This window comes from Pezoporus occidentalis, unplaced genomic scaffold (genome assembly GCF_034315485.1).
Source record: "Pezoporus occidentalis ecotype Australia unplaced genomic scaffold, CSIRO_AGI_Poc_V1 ctg49, whole genome shotgun sequence".
In the NCBI taxonomy this organism is placed as follows: domain Eukaryota; kingdom Metazoa; phylum Chordata; class Aves; order Psittaciformes; family Psittacidae; genus Pezoporus; species Pezoporus occidentalis.
In genome coordinates this window covers 238,708-254,177 of record NW_026915824.1, presented here as the reverse complement: position 1 = coordinate 254,177, position 15,470 = coordinate 238,708, and the positions used below count along the sequence as shown (strand labels likewise).

At 38.4% G+C, this 15,470-nt stretch overlaps 1 long non-coding RNA gene across 1 annotated transcript; it reads left to right on the top strand.

The window, feature by feature from the left end:
* Positions 1-5,329: 5,329 nt before the first annotated feature.
* LOC134172985 (uncharacterized) lies at positions 5,330-9,554 on the top strand. The gene is made up of 4 exons (XR_009968088.1): positions 5,330-5,417; positions 6,187-6,268; positions 7,926-7,953; positions 9,395-9,554. It is a non-coding gene; the product is annotated as an uncharacterized LOC134172985 (long non-coding RNA).
* The last annotated feature ends 5,916 nt before the right edge of the window (positions 9,555-15,470 follow it).

Sequence of the window (15,470 nt, the reverse complement as noted above, 5' to 3'; positions counted from 1 at the left end):
AAATCTTCCTTATGGCAATTTTAACTTCTGGATGGTTTTCTGGTTAGTCTTGTGAAGTGTAAGCATATAGAGGCTTTCATAAAAACTGTAAGTAATTTTGAGTTGAGTCAGAATTTATAGTTAATTGTGATATGAATGCCAAGGTCACATAAATGTTTATGTTCCCCATTCATAGTTACAAATAATGCCTGCTAAATTTCCAGCTGACTTTAACTACAAATAATTTGGGGAATGAAACTGAACTCTATAGCTATTTATGCCTCTTTTCTGTAGGCATTAAAAGAATTACTATCTTAAAACAAAAACAACAACAAAAATTAGCAGAGTCTGGACATAAGAGTAGTAAGTAATACTACCCAAAGCAGCTAGCATTAACTCTTAAGTGTGCCATACCTGTAAAGCCCAGAGCTCAAGCGTGCACCTGATATTGCAGTTTGGGGGGCATATTCAGTAATTGTACCTAAAAGGCAAATTCTCAAAGAGAATCCTTTGGGCAAATGCTCTCTTGTGTATTCGTAAACAAGCCTGCAATTGCATCTTCTGGTAGCAGCTCTCCTGTTAAGACCAGCAGTATGGAAGGGTGAGCATGAGCTCCTTCAGCCAGTGCTGTAAGCTGCAAACCACCTCCAGACTTAGAGTTGTAATTAAGATAGCCAAGTCAGTCCTAGAGGCAGGGTGCTAGTAGCATAAGCTAATGAGGCCACATTACTCCCAGGTGAAGGCAGTGTGTGTGCATTGGTGTGTACCTGGCAGGTCTGACACAGACAAGAACTGCAGATACCAGAGTTTGACACAGACTGCAGCAGCTCCATTTATGTGTACTTCCAAACTCTACTCAGGATTGTGGACCTAGTGTGATCTTCAAAAGAACAATTTAAGGCAAGAAATTTATGAGGGAGGATACAGTGAGGTAGTCCCAGTATTTATATATTTACTCAGCATGTATCTTAAATAAAAATTCTCCTTGAGGAGAAAAGAAAACCTTTTTGTTTGAAAAGTGAAACACTTGGAACATTGCATCTGTTCATCCAGCATCAATTGCATTAGGCGGTGCTCTCACTCAAAGCACTGAATAAGGCAGAGAAAATGAAGATTCTTGTGTAATTAAAGACTATATAGTAGCCTGTGTGTATATGTATATGTCTGTGTGCTTAAAAAGAAGGAGTTGAACTGGCTGGCAGTTCTAAATGTGGCATTTTCTTACTTACTTAAAACACTGAATTTTACATTCCAAGTAATTATCTTCTAACATATTCAGCATTCACCATACTACATTTAAAGAAGGGAAAAATATTGTGTCTGCTCCTTTAGCAGATCTAACTATAGGTACAATTTGACTGAACTTTCTAAGCTACCTGATTTTATTGATACCAGCATGCATCCAGAGGAGGAGTTGCCATTTTTAAAGGTGACTGCATTTTTACCATGAGAATGCCTCTTGCATGTTTCTTCATGTGGCAAGATGTAATGGCAATCGATACTGTTTTGCAGCTGCTTTCTGTCTCTGCAAAAGAAATGTATCTTTGAATGCAGCAAAACACAAGAAGTTTGATTTTTAAATAAACATCTGCAAGAAATTATTTTTCTCTGGCATTTATAATTGCATGCAACAGGTCTGATAAATTGGAGTAGCACTCGTTACCTGCTTAATCCTGGGATGAGCTGGATAGCTTTCTTCTACACAGTTTTCATTGAAACACATGCATCTCAAATTTCATTGCAAAAGAATCTTTTAAACTGCACTAAAGAACCTTAAATGTACAGTGCACACAACGCTTATCCATATTTCTGTACTGTAGTCATATTTGCATACAGAAATACACACTGCATACACATATGTGTTCCACTCTCAGGAGTATTTATGGTCCTAATGCACATGTACTTTCACAGCCTGTGCACTTATATTCCTAAATATTTGTGCATGATCTGTATGTGTTTTATAAATGCAGACATAACACTACGTAGTGCGTAGTCTGATTTTTCTGTCAGGTACTTTAATTCTTCATTGAAGTGAATATTTGGCCTTTCAAACTGAGTAAAGTTTTAGGCAAGAAATAATGACGTTTTAACATGAAGAAATGTAAAGGATACGACAATGAGTAAATGCATTCACTTTGCTACTGTCAAATTCCAGTTCAAGACTGGCCATATTTTTTTAACCATTGGAAATAGCTGTAAAGAGGATTCTTTTTTATACACACACACATATGTATATGTATATATATAAAAAAGGGGGGTGTGTGTATGTGTATATACATATAATATATATATATTAATCCCAAAATCACTAACGCTTTTTGCAGTTTATAGAAGGAAATGGAGATTGTTGGCCAGGAAATCATCTCCCAGAAAGATCACGTTCTTGTGACAATTCATCATGGAAAAATCCGTGTCTTTCTATTGAGATGTTAAGCTGTGGTCTTGTAGTTTGTGGTCAACAAAGATGCTTGGGGAGTTTTTTGCTATCTCTTGCAAAAAAAAAAGGGTTATTAGCCCCTGAAGTCTTGGTTACATTCCAGTTTTAATAACTATATTTTGCCTACATAATTCCCACTGTAGCTTCAGGTGAATTGTGGAATTTTCTGCACTTCCTGTCATAAACTATTCTGTGGCGTTGCTGTGCACCGTGTAACAGCTGCTGTGCTCCTTTGCTACTGTTCAGTGCTTCTCCCCAAACTTCTGACCCTCTTTATTTAATCTTGCATCATCTTTTGCTGAGTTTGTACCAGTATTTCAAACAGCATATATTACAAGCCATTACCAAATGGGAGTTAATACAAAAGCTTAATGTACTATTTTCCAGTTGCATTTTTTATATTTGTTTGACACTCTACACATGGCCTATCAAGGACTTCAGAAATACTAGAAGAAAACAATATGGATTTTAGGGACCCCCACTTCCTCTTTGAGTCTCATCCATTAGTGATAAATGGGGATTAAACATCAATTAAATGCATTTTGGACAGGCTGCACCCATGTAGTGTCATCAGCACTCTTGAACATGAAGCATGTAACTCTCAGAAGCTGAGGCAGCAGGACTGAGGCAGGCTGTTATTTCTTTTCCCCCTTCTGCGCAGCAAAATAATATTTTAATTGGAATTTTGGTCAAAAGAGATTTAGAATTTTTGTTCTTTTCTGTTCCAGTGTGGGGATCTTGATGACAGAAAAGATGTTTATTATTTATACTTCTTCTCTAACCATTTATTGCTTCATTGACCTGTGTTTTTTATACTTTCTGCTATCCATTTCATCTGATCTTCTTAGTTCATATGTGTTCTTGTTTTTACTTAATCGCCAGAGCAGTATCTTTTTTTGGTTAGGATTGATTGACAGTGGAATATTCTGGCTAAGAGCTATAGAATCAAACCGCAGACCGAGACACTGTACAGACTGTACATCCTCGGAGTCTGCCAGCAGACCATTCCTTGCAAAATATAACCAAGTCTGACTATGAATTCTGGAATAACACTTTCTTGGCTATTTGTAAAGACAGTGTGGAGTATCGTTAGTAGCTTTACATTTCTTGCCAAAAAACATAATCTGATGCTTGTGTCGATACACGAAAAACCTTGCTATGATTGTCTTGCTTTCATTCATTAGCATACTCTGTGCTTGTACTTCCTCTGGGGCCTCGTTGTTTCCGATTTGATGAAGTAGGGAGGATTGAAAATCACAAGTGCTTTCCACTGATGCATTCCTCGCAGTGGCAGTGCATGGGTGCTGCCTTCTGGGTGGTTGCCTTCTCACTTGTCCTTCCCTTCTAACAGCACCTGGGTGAGTTGCACCTGCATGAGATAGGATTCCCATGCCCATCTTCTGGAGGCAAAGTAATAAACATGAGTGGATTCTGCCCATAGCTGGTTTTGCAGGGGGTGGTATGTTGGGAGAGCTGTTGTGGGGTAATCAGCTGGATTGGTGCTCAGACAAGCCCCAGAAGGACAGGGTGGCAGCAGCCAAAAGTTTCTTAGGTGGTAGTTCACAAGTTGCTTGCCCATTTGTTTGCAAGGCAGTTTTACATACAGGTTATTTCATGTGAATTAACTTTGTACCCTTCTCAAAGCAGTGCAGAGATGGAAAGCTCTGTAAATCTGTAACTGCGCTATTGCCCTATGTCATCAAAAATCTGCAAAATGGACTAAACTACACACAAAAAGTGAAAAAACTGGAGTTACATGTTAAGAGGTCTTATTTCCTTATTTTTATCCCTAAATAAATACTATTGAGACTGGCTTTTAGCCATCAGTTTGAAGGACTTATCATTGCTGCCATTTGACACAGCAAATAAGTTGCAAGTAATGTGTCCTGTAAAGGAAAAGAAAGAAACTGTTTTGTAAAAAATAAGCTAGCACAAGAGGAAAGCTGTGAGAAATGTATTACTCCACTCTTTGAACTCAGTCCTGCTGCTACAGAGGTCAATGGAAAAAATCCCATCCCCTTCCCTGCCAGTAGGCTATACTTAAATATTTATCTTCTGCTGAAATAGTAGACTTCACATTATTTCTGTCAATTGTCCCGAGGTGATTTTGTTCCTAGTCTGAGTGTGGGTTTTTTTTTTTGGGGGGGGTATTTTTTGTTATTATTTTCTTTGTGTACCCCCATGCTTACTTGGGGTGTTGTTACAACCGCATGTTGTATCTTGTGCGCCGGAGATGAAGTTTAAAGCTCGCTTCTGAAGCCCGGGCTGTGTGTCAGGGGCCGGGGCCCCCGCGGCCGGGGAACTGGCCGCCCTCTTCCCTAAGGCCAACTTGCCCGGCCCTGCCCGCGGCGGGTGCCATTTCCCGACATTCCGCAAGCGGGTGCTGCCATCTAGCGCCATGGGCCGGGCTGTGCCCCGGGGGGCACCGCCGCTCCGGAGGGGACGGGAGTCAATAGCGCCGAAACTGAGAGCGAGCGAGCGAGCGGGGTGCTCGAGTTCCGGCGCGGCCTCCCATAGCTACTCCCCGAGGGGGGCGCCCACCTGCCGGCGGGCCGGCCTCCGTGACGGCCTTGCCCAGGCCCGGCCCCCCCGGCCAGCCGGGCCCTAATGGTCGCCCGGGTCCCCGTCCTCTCAGTGTGTTGGAAGCGGAGAAATCGGCTTTACCCCGCCGCCCCAGCCGTACGGCAGAAGCGGAGCTATGCCGCGGGGAGGGCTGGCTCAGGGCGGCGTGCGCAAAGAGCGGTCGCTCCCTAAAAGTACCTGTTAAAGGCTTATCCTCTGTGCAGAGGGCGAATCCGCACGGCGCTGTTAATTACATTTTCATTTTGGTAGGGTGGTCCTGGTTTATTTGTGTGTTGGATTTCCAAATTCTACTTTGCTCTTGATTTTCAAAACTTTTTGTAGAGTAGTATTGGTGTGACACTCGGGTATTTATAATACCAAAAAAGAAAGGAAGAAAACCTGGCATAAATAGACACGTTTTGTTGTTTGCTTTTTTAGGGTGTGGAAGTGGAATTGAGTTTAAGTTTGATTTAGAAACTCTGCTGCAGTTTTCCCAAGCCAAATCCTGAGCCGCCAGCGTGCTCTCAGCAATGACAACCATAAACTTGGTATAACTGAGCCAAAAAGAGAAGTGTTTTCCCCTTAGTCAAAGTGAATGACATACATGAAGGTACCTGAAAACTAAGTAACTTCGGCATTAGTTTTGTGGATCAGAATCAGTTTAAGAATCAGAATGTGATTCTTAAGAAATAAGTATATTCTCTGGCTTTTATACATGTGTAACTAACATCACACTACTGATGAAGCTGCAAGTATGCTTCACTTGGCGGTGCTGTGTGTTAATCTTGCACTAATATTTTTGCCTGGATAAGGGCCTCTGATTGCTGTGAAAAGGCTTTTTTTTTTTTTTAAAAAATAAATATTTTCTCAGATCCATGCAGATCCCAGATCCTTTTAATATCCTGCTCTCCTGGATCTCCAATGAGAACTGAGAAGATTTTTTTGCCCTTGCTACTTAAAGCAAAAAAAACCCATTCTTCCCATTACAAACATTGAAGTACATTTTCTCCCTTTTATGAAATGGGATTTTAAAGCTGGGAAATATGTGGCACTTTGAATACTTTGTAGCATGGCTTTTGAGGGTTGAGAAACCAGTTTCAACAGGCTCATTTCAAGTATTCCTCTTTAAGTTTGAAATCTAGTGTGGGGTGTTTTTGTGAAATTTCAGAACAATACTCTGATCTCATCGTGATCTCTCTCCTTTCCAGCTCGTATGCTAGGGAGCAGATAGACAAGAAACCACGGATGGTCAAAGAAGGAAGCTTTTGGAGAGAAGGGACATCACCTTGGGTAAGTGAGGGGCAATGCTGGGGGAAGGACTGAGTCAGCATGACACAGATGTGTCTGCTTGGAAACCACAGCAAGATCTTCCCACTGCACTGTGTGAGCCTCTTAAAAGCAAAATCCAGACAGACTCTGTCTCTCTATAAATCTTTCCCCCCTTTCCATTACGAGTTGGGTATTGTTGGCTCTAAGCCACCTGATTTTACTATGATTTATTAACTGCTATGCATTATATATGAGATTCAGGTTTACTGAAGAGTTACCCTTATGGTCAATGTTGCATACAAATCAGCTACTGTTAGAGAGGTTTATTGCATCTTTTTATGCGGCTAGGAGTTTTGTTAGGTAGTATTAGAATTTGTGACTTGTAAAACAATACCTAAAAGAAAACAAAATCTTCATCTGTATTTCACATGGTGCATGTAGTACATGGAGTGCATCATATAGCCCTGTTTGGGTTGTGATCATTCCTAAAAACCTGAGTTCTTTAGGGGTGGGGGACAGGACAAACTGATTTTTCACAAACTTCCTAATGTACCTGTAGAGTTAGATAAACTGGTGTTTTGTCCCAAAAGAGAAACATGAATGCATGCACTAGGTGGTAAAATGTTAATTTGTGTGGAAATATGACCTCTGAAAGTATCTGTGATTTAAATGATAATATAGCACATTGGAGAGATGCTGCTGCCTCAGGAAGTTACGCTGTTATGAATTGCTTACTGCTATTCTTTCTCACATTACTTGGTGGAAGCTCTGCAGGACAGCCTTTGATCATACCCTTGACTGTGATTATTGCAGTGATGACCAGTGTCTCTATTTATGGCATCTTTGCTTTTCATTACATACAAATTAGATGTGCTCTAAAGATGAACAAGCCTGGAGAGAGAAAAAAGACAAAAAAAAAAAAAAAAAAGATTTAAAACTCACCATAAAATAATTTTAAAAATGTGACTATTTTTTCAACATTTTAGGAATTTGGGGGAGGGGGAAGGGCAGGAAGAAAAAAGAGTTTAGGTTTTTTTTTTAATATAAAATAATAATAAAGTAAGTTGCAGAGGCAGAAATGACCATAAGGATGTGAAAAAGACACGGGGAGGATAAAAGGTAGAATATGGGTTTTCACCATGTCTGAAATTTTGCTGTTATATTCAAACCACAGGCATTGCAGTCTGTTTCAGACTGACCTATGTTACAGAGTGTTTGTGAAGAAAGGAGTTATTGTTAGGTAGAAGCATTAAATACTGAACTAGAATTAAGCAAATATTTTTGTTTCTTTGATTTTGTTTCCTTGTGAAAGCCACTCCCAAGAAACTATGGAAAAGTTTATAGACATTATCCTTTTATGTAAGTTTTTTTTACATTACATTCCATTATCTTTATATTTAGTAGTGGGAAAAAAGGAAAGAATTAGTGACTTGGATTAACTTTTTACCAAATTACATTGCAAATTTAGATGCTGTTCCTAGAAGGCAGTTTATAGACAGCCATGTTATGAGAGTACGAAAGACAGGAAAATGATTCTTACTTCTCAGGAGATATGAATGTGCTATCGTTTCATGTGTTCCAGGTATAGATACCCTGAAAACATTGGGCAACATAAAATGGTCTCTCCTGTCATTATTTACTCACGGTTATACTGTTTCATTTTGTTCTTTTTTCACAGTCTATTGGAAGAGAAAACTTTGTGTAATGTCCCATTAAAGAGATTGAACGAGGCAGAGATCATCCAGAACAGATTTCAGATTACCTTTTCAGACTTGTTTTGGGTTGTTTTATTTAGGATGGTTTATAAATAATACAAGCTTCTATGTTTGAAATACATATGGACGTATCTCACCACCACTGTCTTCACAAGCATGGTTTATTTTATACACAGATGAAATGGAATAGATATAAAGAAAAAAAAAACAAACAAAAAAGAGAGGTGGTTTGTGTTTGTCTAAATGCAGGGCTAATGTTGAAATACATTTTGTTTCTTTCTCACTGACACTTGGAACTGGCCCAAAGTCCTCAAGCCTTGGCAAAGCAGACACTGTTCTACAGATAAAAACCTAATTAAACTGAGTGCTACCTGTGGCAAGGCCGTTTAGAAATTCATAGAGTTCAAGCAACCAAAACAAAGCATTGGTTTTCAGCTTTCAGATCTGTTCTTGATAACATGCTGCTGCTTTTTTCCTGTTTTTTTTCTTTTTGTTTTTCTCCTTTCTTTTATTTTTTAAGAACTGTGATCTTAGAAGAATCAAAAAATGAGGCAATGTTTAATGGTAGCAAATATCCCTATTGTATGGCACTGTTTTTATTTCTTTTCCATGTGTTCTGTAAATGATATGCTCTCAGAAAGGCAAGTTGATGAAGTCGGATAAATAAAACTGAAACATTTAGCAGATGACTAGGACGACATTATTAGCTACTGGAATGATACAGCTTGATGAAATCATAGCACTGAGGCAATGTTTTGACTGACTTTTTCGGTTTCCTGTATAAGTGGCACAGCAAAAATTTCATGGCTTCTTACACTGGCATTTCAAATGCTCCCTATCAGTTAGTGAAAACATAGCACTCCCTTGTGCCCTTGCCATTTGAGTATAAAAGGCAAAGCAACTCACTGGTTCATCTCTAAATCTGCTTGCAGTCCTCAACTCATTTGTATGCTTTTCTACTGTATCAGTGCCAAAGAGTAGAAAGTGATCCGTACCAAAATACACTAAAAAGAACATTTCAAGGACAGTTCTAACATTACAAGAAACCTACTAGCTGTGCTGGGAGGACTGAAATACATATCTATTTCTTGAATGCCTTATACAGTTATTAGTGTGTTACTGACTGAACAGAACAAAACAGGAATCGATGGGTAAATATTGTGATAATGATATGTATCTGATTGTACTTATATTGAGTATACAGTTTTCAGCTCAGAACATAATTGTGAAGTGTTCCAAGATAATCTGAAGACATGGTGCTTTTGTTTAAGACAATGATACTGGCATCTGATATGGTGATCTTGTGCCATGTTGTCATGAGAGAGGTTACTATGTAGCAGCAGTTCAATATCATCCTTTGGACTTTTCTGATAGACCACTTAACTATCTCAGCTTTTCCAGTGATCATCTCATTTATCTAGGATTATTGCAGTGAATTTACTGTTTGGTTTTCTTCCAGAACTGAAATGTCAAGTCCGGTGTCATGTATGCAGTAGCTTTGTGCTGTGAGAGCTCAACAGATCCACCAAAAGCTGCTAGTAGTTGATCTTTGGATAGAGCAAGAAATAAATAAATCCTCTTTAGCAGATCAATATTCATCCCATTTAATGCTTGATGTGAAACTTGTGGATTTGAAGTAGTAATGCTGATGTACAGCTAATCGTTGAAATGGGCATTAGGGCTTTTATAGCATGGCAACATATTGTCAGACAGGAAGGAGGAAAGTGTTGAGTGCATCCTAAGGGGGGGAAAAACTCTGTAACAATATGTTATTTAATGCACATTTGTAATCCACAGTGTCCTACATTGTAGCAATTTGCTAGGTTACAGACTAATACTGTACATCCAGTGTTTATTCCAGGGGTTTACTTAGTAAAGCAGATGATTCCCCCTTCAGTGGGTCTTTCAGAGTCTAAATATAATCACCCAGTCAGATTTCAAGGTGTAATTTTCCTCTTTAGTACTGTCTTCTCAACTAGTTTATTATTTATCCAACTATACATGGAATGTATGTGTCCCGTGATATAGAATATATATATGAATCTAGTACTGAACACATGTATACATTTGTGAAGGTATATATTACCTGCTTATTAAATTTATATCTAGAATTTGTATTGTAGGTATTTCAGATAAACAGAGAATTTCCAGAGAAAGGATAAAATGTCAGTAAAAAAGTTGAGGAATAGTTTAAGAGTACATTTGGAAAAGTTTTTTGGTTTTGTTTTGGGGTTGGTTTTTTTTGTTTGTTTTTTTTTTAAGATGTGATTTATGGAATTATCTTTTTTTTTCCTCTTTAGTCTGCTGTAGTAATTAAAGACTATTATCTTCTCTCTTAAAATGAATAAATAAAGTCTTGTCAAGTGAATAATTATGCTAGACAAGATAAAGATGGTATTGGCAAACATGAAGAAAGCTGAAGGTTGAATTTTCTTCTGTGCCAAAACTATGATCTGATCTTTGCCTTAGAGTCACTGTAAATAGCTTTGTAATACTTTGCCAGAGTATGCTCTGGCTTTAAAATTCAGCTGCAGGTTCCAGATACTGTGCTGACCAACTTATACCTTGGTGGACTGTTACTGTAAGATGATGCAAGCAAAACAAACCTCTCTGGCAGACCTCAGTCCTTCAGCGATTGCAGGAAATATCTTATTTCATCAGACAGAAAGACTTCTGCAAAATTGAGAATTCGCACTATCTTTGAAAGTGAAGCAAAATATGCAGTTGTTTCATACTCCTCTTATATAAGAGATAATGGTATAAAACATACATTTATGAATACTATGCAACATAGAATACATTAGTATCATACTTTTTTGCTACTGTTATTGGCTATTTTTCTGAGGAGTGCTTTGATCTTAAAACTGTGAGAAACTTGTTGAGAAATATCTGCTGATGCAGTGTCTAGTGAACTTATATCCCTCTGAAGACAAGGTAAGGGTCAAGAGAACTGTTACCTTTTAAAACACCAAATCTGAATTCCTTTTAGTATGTCTTTCTTGCAAGACTTCAGTTTGTAGTGGGTACAAGTTTTCACAAAAAAAGAATATGGGAGACACTGGGGAGGATTAAGTTTCTCTACAAAAGAGTAAATCACTGGGAAGGAAAGAAATGTATAAGTGGCATTTCATGGCATGGAAGGGAGATGGTTTGGAGGGCATAGGTAGTGAAAGAGTGGGAACTTTCTGGGTTGCTCCACTCACTGTCAGTGAGGGTTAAATAGTCTGTTTAAGCACTCTTTTTCTAATCCTGCCTCAGTGTCCATGATAAAAAGTGGTATAGGCACTGGGTGTTTGCTGTGACACGAAGCAATGCTGGTCAGATTTTCTCATATTCACCAGCCTGTTTTTTCTGCTACCTTCTTGTATTACCTGCAGCAATATTACATGTTCCCTGCTCTTAAGACAATGTAATCAAAATAGTTCTATTTATAAACACTTCTGTAAGCTTACAAAACTTTGGAACATGGCAAGAAGAACTGTTTTCCTTCCTATCATGAAAAACAAAAAAGGTCAGGAAAACCTACATCTGCTTTTTCCAAAGAATAGTGAAGGAAGAACTATGCTGCCATGAGAGCTAAATAGAATGTTCCAGACTTCAAATGCCCCCTTTAGGAAGCAGAAGCATGTCTTGGCATAGTATTTAAACAAAACAAAACAAATCCCAAACCAACCAACCCCCCCAAAAAAAACCAAACAAAAAAAAAAACACAACAAACCTCACCTTTACTGCTGACACACCAAGCTTAAATTCACATCTCATGGATGTTAATAACTTCTGACGCACTGTGGAGCTTTTTTGTATTGCTTTTTGAGGGGGTTGGGAAGTTAGCCATGTTGTGGCAAGGTTTGTCAGGTCAGTGCACATGAGTAGATCATGAGGTCTGCTGGCCTCTCCATCATGCGAGAGTACTTTACAAGAGTGCTCACAAAGTGACAGTCATTTGATCACTTGTATATGAGGCCTACTTAACTAAACACAGCATATGACCTATAGAAGTAATAATCTGCTCAGCACTTTGAAGACTTTGCATTTGTCAGTTACAACATTATGAAGTTAATGCAGGAGACAAGAACCTTAGGTTCATGCATCCTTTGTTACACTGCTGCCCATGTGTACAGATGATGAGTCCTCTGAATCAGCTGAAATTTGCAAACATTAAGTTTTCCATTTCATGGAAGAGATGGTCGGTTTGTCCTGGATATTGTTCTTAATTGTGTTCTTACTAAATGTGGTACTCAAATCTTTTAGTCACTACTTTGGTATTTAAATAGATAATGTGAAGAACTTTTTGAAATAACTTAACTCGTGATTTAAACTAAGAAATAAATATTTTTTTATTTTATGGATTTTTAAATCAATTCTTGCTCTTAAGGGAAAATAATCAAACCCCAACCTCTGCTTCAGTGAAATTGTTTTAGCACTGATGATACAAACCCTTCAGTTTCTTCCCAATGCTGTGAAGAGGTTGGGGTTTCCCACTATTAAGGGCTCAAACCTGATCCTAGAAAAGACCCTTACACTGTATGATGAAGCCAAGGAATAACTAAGATTCTGCACTGTTGTTTTTTGGGTGGGTTTTTTTTTAGCAGTTCTTTGAAGTTCAACCTGCATAGCAAATGTTTTGGTATTTTTTGTTAAATGGCTTCTTGCCGAATTTTTGTGGGATTTTTTTTTTTTTTTCATTCTGTTTTTCGACCACATAGGCAGGTTCAGACAGGAAGTGCAGCCTGAAAGGCTAGGCCAAATCCAGAGGGATTAGTTGCAGCAAAAGACTGCTCTGGGATCCTGAGTTACTTTCTTAGTAGTATGGCAGAAAAAGAAAAACAAACATTCTTGTATGCATCCAGATCTTTATGCAAAGCAAATTCCAGCAGACAGATGGAAAATTGTATCACCCTGATAAGGCATTTAGGAACATTCTTGTCAATAGAAATACTGGTGGTGGTGTTCTTTGGGGTTTTAAAAAACAGGTGATTTTTATAAAACAAAGTCAAGGTTTCTATAAGCCATCATTTCCAATGACAGCACAGCAATTTTGTTTCTTTTCTACTGTGGCTTTTGGCTTAAAGGGGAAATTAATACTTTTTGGTCAAGGTAGAAGTTCAAGGGTGACTTTTTACCTACCTGAAGGTGTGTTGAAAAGGGATAGAATGTATGTCTCCCTTTTATTTTATTTTCCCCTTTTGCTTGATTTTGTCAAGTGGCCAATGAAAGAAATTTGTTGAAGTTGTTCCATTGAACTCTTTAAGTGAAAAAAGGAAGACCTGACCCTGTCTTTACATTAACACCATTGTTTTTACAGTGTTTTACATCTTTTTGTAATGAATGTAGAGATGTCTTTGGAGTTAACTTTAGATAATTCCCTATATGGACTAAAGATTTATAAAGATTCAAGACTGATGCTTTTGCATGCACATAAATTTCCCACACAATTTATCTGAAACTTTAACAATAAAAATAGCAAAGAAAGATGAAAAGCCTCAGAAGACTGCTAAAGGTTGCCTAAACACCTATTTCTGTTTAAACAAATCAGGAGAAAGCTTTGGTTATTTTGGGGGGTGGGGAGTGCTGCTGCTGCTATGATGGTGGTGTTTTCCCATTACTAAAAAACAGAGGAGAGTTTGTTTGCTACCTTCGCTCCCTGTGGGATATGGCTTCTTTGTGCAAGACGTGGAAGTATGAAGACCCATATAGGTTTCACGTTTAGCACTGATTGGAAAGGCATTTTGTTTTTTAAAGTTTCCTACATCAAGCTGTCCAAATGTCATTCCTAGTAAAACTGGTAAGAATAAGACATAGCTTAAAATCACCAGCTCATGTAGAGCATCAGCTAACTGCCATTTTTGCTGAAAATCTCCTTTTAAGATATTTAAGCATAGCCAACTTATTTCCTTTTCTTATAGTCCAAAGAAGACATCTGCTATGTAAATACTTGCATGTAAATACCATATCTTTGTCTCAAATAACTATCTCATATTCAGCGATCTAGAACTGAGGCCAGCAGACTGAGTTAGCAGAGGAAGATAAAAGAAAATCTGTGATATGCTGGAAGCATGTCAAAAGCCTCTCTCCTCTCCTCCTCCTCTGCAAAAGGTAAATGTCAGCGGAGTGGGGTTTTGGTTTGATTTGGGTTTCTTTTTCCTCTTACGGTTCTGAAAACAAAGGAACAGCAGGGGGAGCCCCTGCATGGCTTAAAGAAAACAGAGCAAGTGCTTGCACAGGGTAACAAACCTTTGCTGCCCTCTTTGGAGCCTTCGACGTAAAGCAGCAGTAGCTGAGGGGCCCCCCCGATACACCTCCTCCCCCTCCGCAGCAGAGGTATCGAGAGTGAGGGGGGGCGCTGGTGCTGTTGCTGACAGTCGGCAGGGACACCCAATGGTATGATCGTGGTTTGGGGCTCGATCTTACCTGCGAAATGTACTTGTGGATCACCAGGCTATTTTTTAATTTAGTCTTCTAATTAGATTTGAATGTGTTGTATACTAGAGTAAGAATCTATCACACATACATATATAATTATACATATAATGTGCTAAGATTTACCTTATGTATATCAGTACGTAGAATCCTGTCTTTTAGGCATCTGTCTTCTGTCAGCATCATATGCAGTCACTGAATATTTTCCACCAGTGTTACATAGACTGTATTCTCACAAGCAGTTTAAACCCAAATACGCAGTTTGCTTCATCTTTGGATGATTTTTGCAAGCATCTGATTGAACATAACAGACAATACTAATGCAAACTCAAGAAGGAGATCTGGAATGAAAATATCTCAAAGTCTCAATCTTTAAAGATGTGCTGGAACAGACTTAATTTTTTAATTCTAGTTCATAGAAAAATAAAGTGTGCTATTCAAGAGACTACAATGCATTTTAGTTGTAGCCAGTCACTTATTTCTTGGCAAAGCTTTTCTGTTGAATCAATCTGTATACTCTCATCTGAATTTATTTATTTTGAGATATTTCATAATAGGCCTTCTGGTCAGAGTTAGACATCTCGTAACATCAGTTTACCTAGATGGGTTCCTATTGTTGCAAGAGAAACAAAATCCAGATGTGCCAGCAAGTACCACTGGACTGTTTGGTTGTTACTCTTTCCCTCTCCTAAAATGTTTGAAAGGACTTGACTAAATCTTGCTGCAGGGGAAATTGTTAAAGTATCAAAAATTTGCTAAGATGGGAAAACTACTGCTTCTCCCAATGAATATATGATGATAATGAAAAATCATATGTAACCACCCATCCTTATTGCCTTCCTGTTAATAAGAGTGACAAACATGGGGGTCTCAAAGGACATGAAAGAGTTAGGATCAGAGTATGATGTGATTCCTACACTTATACTTGTTTGGATCAAAACATAGGAGGATATTTAGTGTGTACAGGTGAGTTTGTTATTTATGCAGAGGACTGTGTCTGTGCAGATCAGTCTCCAGGCTGTTTCCTGTAGGCAGGTGCGTTCCTCCACCGAGCTTCACAAGCATTGCTACATCTTTCCATTTAACAA